Genomic DNA, 7242 nt, shown 5'->3' on the forward strand with positions numbered 1-7242 from the left:
AGTGATGACATTCTTTAAATCAAAGTAGATGTCTCATTTTGTGGATAATACAAGCAATACAAACAAAAAATTAAACCAGGGTTATCTCTATAGAAATGTTAGGTATTATTGCCAGGCATGGAGGCTCACGTCACCCAGGCTGGAGTGCAGTGGCGCAATCTCGGCTCACTGCAAGCTCCGCCTCCCGGGTTCACGCCATTCTCCTGCCTCAGCCTCTCTGAGTAGCTGGGACTACAGGCGCCTGCCACCACGCCCGGTAATGTTTTGTATTTTTTAGTAGAGACGGGGTTTCACCATGTTAGCCAGGATGGCCTCGATCTCCTGACCTCGTGATCCGCTCGCCTCGGCCTCCCAAAGTGCTAGGATTACAAGCGTGAGCCACCGTGCTCGGCCGAGACAACTCTTTCACATACACGCTAGCTTGCCCCAGGTGTGAGCACTGAAACAGCGGAGTAAGCACCAGATCGCAGGTGTCTGAGCATGAGAATCAAACCTAAAGAATCAGTTAAGTAACAGATCAGCATCAAAAGTAAATTGACAATTACCTAATTCAGTAAATTTAAAACAACTTCAAGGATTAAAAACATGGAATTGCCTAATAGTTCATTATATATGCATATATGTAATAGATATCCCCATAATACATTACTATAATATTTTTATAGCCATTGCCTCATTGCATCTTATAGCCACTATCAGGTATGATGCCTCATATCATCATACATGATAGTGTAGAAAAATTTGAACATCCTGATAAATAGTTGTAATTTCAACTGATAAAAATATATATATAATGATGACATGCTATTTATAAAAAACTATAGGTTTGCTCATCTGTGCACTCATGCAAACACATCACATGTACACACTTATACATATATATACTAACACTCATATAGACTAGTACACATATACATTTATATGGCCGAGATCACAAAACCACACTCCAGCCTGGGCAACACTGTGAGACTCTGTCTCAAAAAAAAAAAAAGGAATTCCACATGCAAGCTTCTCTATTCCTGGTCTACAGAGAGCTGACAGTGCATCCAGATGTGGCCCCTGAACAATCCCTGCTGCCCAACAGCACTGACATCACAGGGCCCACACCCCATCTCCATCCATGTCTGCATGTGGGCCCTTCCCAGGACCATGCCCAGTGGAACCTCTTCCCAAGTTCATGTCACTGGGTCATAGGGAACTGGAATCTTAAGTGGAAGGGAAAGGGACTCGAAGAAGCCATGGGTAAGTGCAACGAAATGAGTCAGGCAAGATGCTTCAGTCAGAGATTAGCAACTCCAATGCCTGGCATTTCAGGAAGAAACAGAGACAGAACAATCCACTGAGAATATTACCTTGCCTGAGTAAGGGCCATTCCTGACTTCTTTTCTTTCCTCTTCTGAGTTGCCTCCTTGCATAATATGTCTCTTTGAAAGTGAATCCTAGTATCAAAAATACTGCTGTTTAGGGCTTAGAATCAACACACACACTTCCTGTGCCATAGCCACACAAAGGGAAGACCTCACCCCCTGGAAAGATAGTCCTCTGCTGCCCACTGTGGATCTCCTACAGGAAAATCAACAAGTGAGTTTTTTTACTCCCTTCCTCAAAACTCTCTCCTCTCTCCTGCTGAGAGACATACACGCTGCAGCAGTGCAGTGCTGGGCTGGACTGGGCTCCCCTTAAAAGCACAGACTTGGCCGGGTACGGTAGCTCCCACCTATAATCCCAGCACTTTGGGAGGCCAAGGCGGGCAGATCATGAGGTCAGGAGTTTGAGACCAGCCTGGCCAACATAGTGAAACCCTCGTCTCTACTAAAGATACAAAAAAATTAGCTGGGTGTGGTGACACGGGCCTGTAATCCCCGCTACTCAGGAAGCTGAGGCAGGAGAATCCCTTGAACTCGGGAGGCAGAGGTTGCAGTGAGCCGAGATCGCGCCATTGCACTCCAGCCTGGGTGACAGGGTGAAACTCCGTCTTAAAAAAGAAAAAGAAAACAAAAGGTCAGGTGTGGTGGCTCATGCCTGTAATCTCAGCACTTTGGGAGGCTGAGGCAGGTCGATCACGAGGTCAGGAGTTCAAGACCAGCCTGGCCAAGATGGTGAAACCCGTCTCTCCTAAAAATACAAAACTTAGCTGGGCAGTGGCAGGCACCTGTAATCCCAGCTACTCTGGAGGCTGAGGCAGGAGAATAGCTTGAACCCTGGCAGCAGAGGTTGTAGTGAGCCAAGATTGTGACACTGCACCCCAGCCTGGGTGACAGAGTGAGACTCCATCTCAAAAAAAAAAAAAAAAAAAAAGCACAGACCTCATCCTGACCAAAGCTCATGCAGAGTACAGGCCCCTCAGCCCCTCTGTGGATCACAGTGCTCAATTCTAGATACAGAATGTACTAGAATCCTTTTATCGACGTGTACTATGTTCCAAGAGCCCCAATGGATGCCTGAAACCTCCATCAGTACTGAACCCTATTAATTCCGCTTAAAGACTCCATGTTACAGCTTCTCACTGGCATATCCAAATTGTCAGCATCAAGGCCGGGCGCGGTGGCTCACACCTGTAATCCCAGCACTTTGGGAGCCTGAGGTGGGTGGATCACCTAGGTCAGGAGTTCAAGACCAGCCTGGCCAACATGGTGAAACCCTGTCTCTACTAAAAATATAAAAACTAGCCAGGTGTGGTGGTGGACACCTGTAATCCCAGCTACTCGGGAGACTGAGGCAGGAGAATTGCTTGAACCCAGGAGACAGAGGTTGCAGTGAGCCAACACAGTGCCACTGCACTCCAGCCTCGGCGACAGAGTGAGACTCTGTCTCAAAAAAACTCAAAAAACCAAATTGTCAGCATCAATACCCATGTGCGTGGAAGGCACTGTTAAGGGGAAAAAAAAAGGGGGTTACATAAAAAAAAAGCACTGACATACCATAAAAGTGGATCTCATCAAAAAGACTATTGGCCAAGTGCGGTGGCTCATGCCTGTAATCCCAGCACTTTGGAAGGATGAGGCGGGCAGATCACCTGAAGCCAGGAGTTCGAGACCAGCCTGGCCAACATGGTGAAACCCCATCTCTACTAAAAATACAAAATTAGAGAGGCATGGTGGCGTATGCCTGTAATCCCAGCTACTCGGGAGGCCCAGGCAGGAGAATCGCTTGAATCCGGGAGGCGGAGTCTGCAGTGAGCCGAGATCACGCCATTGCACTCCAGCCTCGGCAACAAGAGCAAAACTCAGTCTCAAAAAAAAAAAAAAAAAAGGCCGGGCGCGGTGGCTCACGCTTGTAATTCCAGCACTTTGGGAGGCCGAGGCGGGTGGATCACGAGGTCAGGAGATCGAGACCACGGTGAAACCCCGTCTCTACTAAAAATACAAAAAAATTAGCCGGGCGTGGTGGCGGGCGCCTGTAGTACCAGTGACTCGGAGAGGCTGAGGCAGGAGAATGGCGTGAACTCGGGAGGCGGAGCTTGCAGTGAGCCGAGATCGCGCCACTGCACTCCAGCCTGGGCGACAGAGCAAGACTCCGTCTCAAAAAAAAAAAAAAGACTATTAAGTGACTAAGGAGCAGATACAGTCTAAAGTCAGCCCTTGGTACCTCTGGGGTCCACATCAATGGATTCAACCAACTACAGACTGAATAATTACAAAAAAAGAAAAAAAATAGCAAAGTGCCAGGATTACAGGCGTGAGCCACCGCGCCCGGCCTAGAAGCCTCCAAGCGGTTTTAACACGCAGGGAAGCGACCTCCAGACTCTCTAAAGAACGTCTGAATTTACTTAAGAGTGCATGGAGCGGTGCCGGGACTTCAAGGTCTGCATGAACCCTCAGATCGCGGGTGTAGAAGCACACAGGGACTGGGCAGCCTAAATTTAATCTAGACAAAGGCAAACTCACGGGTGGCGGCTAGACGGTCTTTCCACGCAATCCGCTGCCGGGTCTACAGGAAAAAGCGCGCGAAACGTTCACTCCACAATCTCGACTTCCGGGTCTGCATGAAATTGCGCGCGCAACATACAGGCCGGGCCGGGCGCCGAGGGCGGGGCCGGGACAGCGCGGGCGCGGGGCGGGGTCTGTGCTTCTGTCAGTCTGACTTAGCGATCCTGTTTTAGGGCTTTGGAGGCGAGATCTGCTCAGCAGTCTGGAAACAGATCTTGCTGGGGCAGAGCAAAATCGGTTGGTGATTAGATCCACGAGAATTCCTGTTATTAAAATAAATTTTAAGTCCCAACTACTCTGGAAGCAGACAGAGAAGAGAGCGTGAAAAGAAAGCGAAAAGAAAGACAAGGCCGGGTGCGGTGGCTCACGCCTGTAATCCCAGCACTTTGGGAGGCCGAGCCGGGCGAATCACGAGGTCAGCAGATAGAGACCATCCTTGCCAACATGGTGAAACCCCCCGTCTCTACTAAAAATACAAAAATTAGCTGGGTGTGGTGGCGGGCGCCTGTAGTCCCAGCTACTCGGGAGGCAGAGGCAGGAGAACCACTTGAACCCGAGAGGCGGGGTTGCAGTGAGCCGAGATCGCACCACTACACTCCAGCCTGGCGATGGAGTGAGACTCTGTCTCAAAAAAAAGAAAGAAAGAAAATAAGACTAGAGAGAAATAGCGCAACAAAGAAAAATGTAGGTGTCTGTGCCTGTGTGTGAGAAAAAGGGAGAGACAAGAAAGAACGAAAGAAAGACTTTTTTTTTTTTTTTTGAGCGTTTCGCTCGTCGCCCAGGCTGAAGTGCAATGACGTGATCTCGGCTCACTGCAACCTATGCCTCCCGGGTTCAAGCGATTCTCCTGCCTCAGCCTCCCGAGTAGCTGGGATTACAGGCGCGCACCACCACGCCCGGCTAATTTTTTGTATTTTTAGTAGAGAAGAGGTTTCACCATGGCCAGGCTGGTCTTGAACTTCTGACCTTCTGACCTCAGGTGATCCGCCTGCCTCAGCCTCCCAGAGTGTTGGGATTACAGGTGTGAGCCACCGTGCCCAGCCAGAAAGACAAATTTTAGGAATTAAGACACTTTGGAACTATCTGTGAAGGGGATGGAAGCTAAAGTGTGAAATGCTAAACACTGCCAGAGTGGAATGTGCAGTATCATGCCAATGCCCCACAGAATAAATACTTTTTTTTTTTTTTTTTTTTGAGATGGAGTCTTGCTCTGTCACCCAGGCTGGAGTGCAGTGGCATGATCTTGGCTCACTGCAAGCTTTGCCTCCCAGGTTCACGCCATTCTCCTGCCTCAGCCTCTGGAGTAGCTGGGACTATAGGCACCCGCTACCATGCCCAGCTAAATTTTTTTTGTATTTTTAGTAGAGACGGAGTTTCACCTTGGTCTTGAGCTCCTGACCTCGTGATCCGCCCGCCTCGGCCTCCCAAAGTGCTGGGATTACAGGCATGAGCCACCGCGCCTGGCTAGAAATACTTTCCATTTACAATCCCCATTCACTCCAGAGGGTGAGGTCAACCCTGTACTCAATTCCAGAAACTTTCCTAGGGACACTACCTTGGGCATAGAGGACTAAGGCCAGTGTGAAGTCAGGTCACCAACTCTTTCTTTTTAAAAAAGCCAATAACTTTAAAAATAGGTATAAATTATTCAGTTTAAGACTTTTTTTTTTTTTTTTTTAAGACAGGGAATCACTGTGACACTCAGGCTGAGGCAGGAGAATGGCATGAACCCGGGAGGCAGAGCTTGCAGTGAGCCGAGATCGTGCCACTGCACTCCAGCCTGGGCGACAGAACAAGACTCCATCTCAAAAAAAAAAAAAAAAAACTGAGGAACGCTTAGGCCCGGCTCGCGCGGGAGCATAGTTTTGGTTGTGAGGGTTACAAGTTGGGAACAATCCCGGACGTAGAAATATCCCACCATGGGTGAAACTTCCTGAAAGATCCAGAGGTGCTCCAGGTCCAGATGCGGCTGCTGGAAGCCATCTTTGGCCCGGACTGATCTCAAATCTCTTACATCAAGCAGGTGAGCCAGGTCATGTTCATGCTGAAGGCTCTGGAGTCTTCAGACCTCACCGAGGTTGTCGTTTACAGCTTCTATTTGTACAAGTGCCGGACCAAGTGGATGCTCCAATCCATGGCTGAGTGGCACTGCCAGCGCCAGGAGCGAGGGATGCTCAAACTTGCGGAAAGCATGAATGCCATCGAACTAGGCCCTTGGGTGAAGTGAGCCAGCTTCCAGCCAGTGCAAAGAAGGCCAAGATGTAGAGATCAGGTTGTGGCCATAGCTGGAATGGTAACTCCACATTGGTTTAAACTCTGCTCCAGCCTGATGAATTAAAAAAAAAAAAAAAAAAAATGCCGGGTGCAGTGGCTCATGCCTGTAATCCAGCACTTTGGGAGGCTGAGATGGGTGGATCACCTGAGGTCGGGAGTTTGGGAGCAGCCTGACCAACATGGAGAAACCCTGTCTACTAAAAATAAAAAATTAGCTGGGTGTGGTGGTGCATGCCTGTAATCCCAGCTACTTGGGAGGCTGAGGCAGGAGAATTGCTTGAACCCGGGAGGCAGAGGTTGCGGTGAGCCAAGATTGCACCATTGCACTCCAGCCTGAGCAACAAGAGCAAGACTCTCTCTCAAAAAAAAAAAAAAAAAAGAAAGAAAGAAAAGAAAAAAGAAAAGAAAAAACCATCTGTCTAGGGGTTTCTGCCCTTGTTCTAAGTCTTGTGAATATCTCTTTTGACGGTTGCCAATAAAAAAAGTTATTTTTCAGAAAAACAAGACTGCAGTCGGTATGGAAAACAGTGTCATGGGACACTTCCTCAACTCAAGACCACCCACCAATTCATAAAGGATCATCATACATTCTGATGAAAGACATAAAGATTCCCCCAGGGGTAGGGGATGAGGCAAGGAAGTCCACTCTTATCACTACTATTCCACACAGTGTGAAAAGTTCCAGCCAGTGAAATAAAGGAAGAAAAGGAAATAAAAGTGACAGGCTGGATGTGGTATCTGAGGACTATAATAGCAGCACTTTGGTAGATTCATGAAGAATCACAGAACTGTGGACCCATATTAGATATGTGACCTACAGAATTGTAAAAGAATTCAGATTTTTCTTCTTTTAAGCCAATCACTGCGTGGTAGCAATGAGGAAGGAGAGTGGCTTGAGGACAGGAGAAAAAAAATAGTGTACTCTCAGAAAATATGATAGTTGCAGAGGTCATCCCTGTAACCTGTGTTACCGGATAGGTTCTCATATCCTCACCCCTGTAACCTGCGTTACTGGCTATGTCAAAGGGGAGTTTGCAAA

The 7242-nt window shown here is 48.1% G+C and overlaps 1 protein-coding gene and 1 pseudogene across 1 annotated transcript in view; one reads left to right on the top strand and one right to left on the bottom strand.

Annotated features, from left to right (window-relative positions):
• Positions 1 to 7242, bottom strand: part of ZNF534 (zinc finger protein 534) — a 52374-nt gene that overhangs the window by 5858 nt on the left and 39274 nt on the right. The window lies entirely within an intron of this gene.
• Positions 1002 to 6238, top strand: LOC116479466 (developmental pluripotency-associated 5 protein-like; annotated as a pseudogene).

Source organism: Hylobates moloch, unplaced genomic scaffold (genome assembly GCF_009828535.3).
Source record: "Hylobates moloch isolate HMO894 unplaced genomic scaffold, HMol_V3 SCAFFOLD_12, whole genome shotgun sequence".
NCBI classification, from domain to species: domain Eukaryota; kingdom Metazoa; phylum Chordata; class Mammalia; order Primates; family Hylobatidae; genus Hylobates; species Hylobates moloch.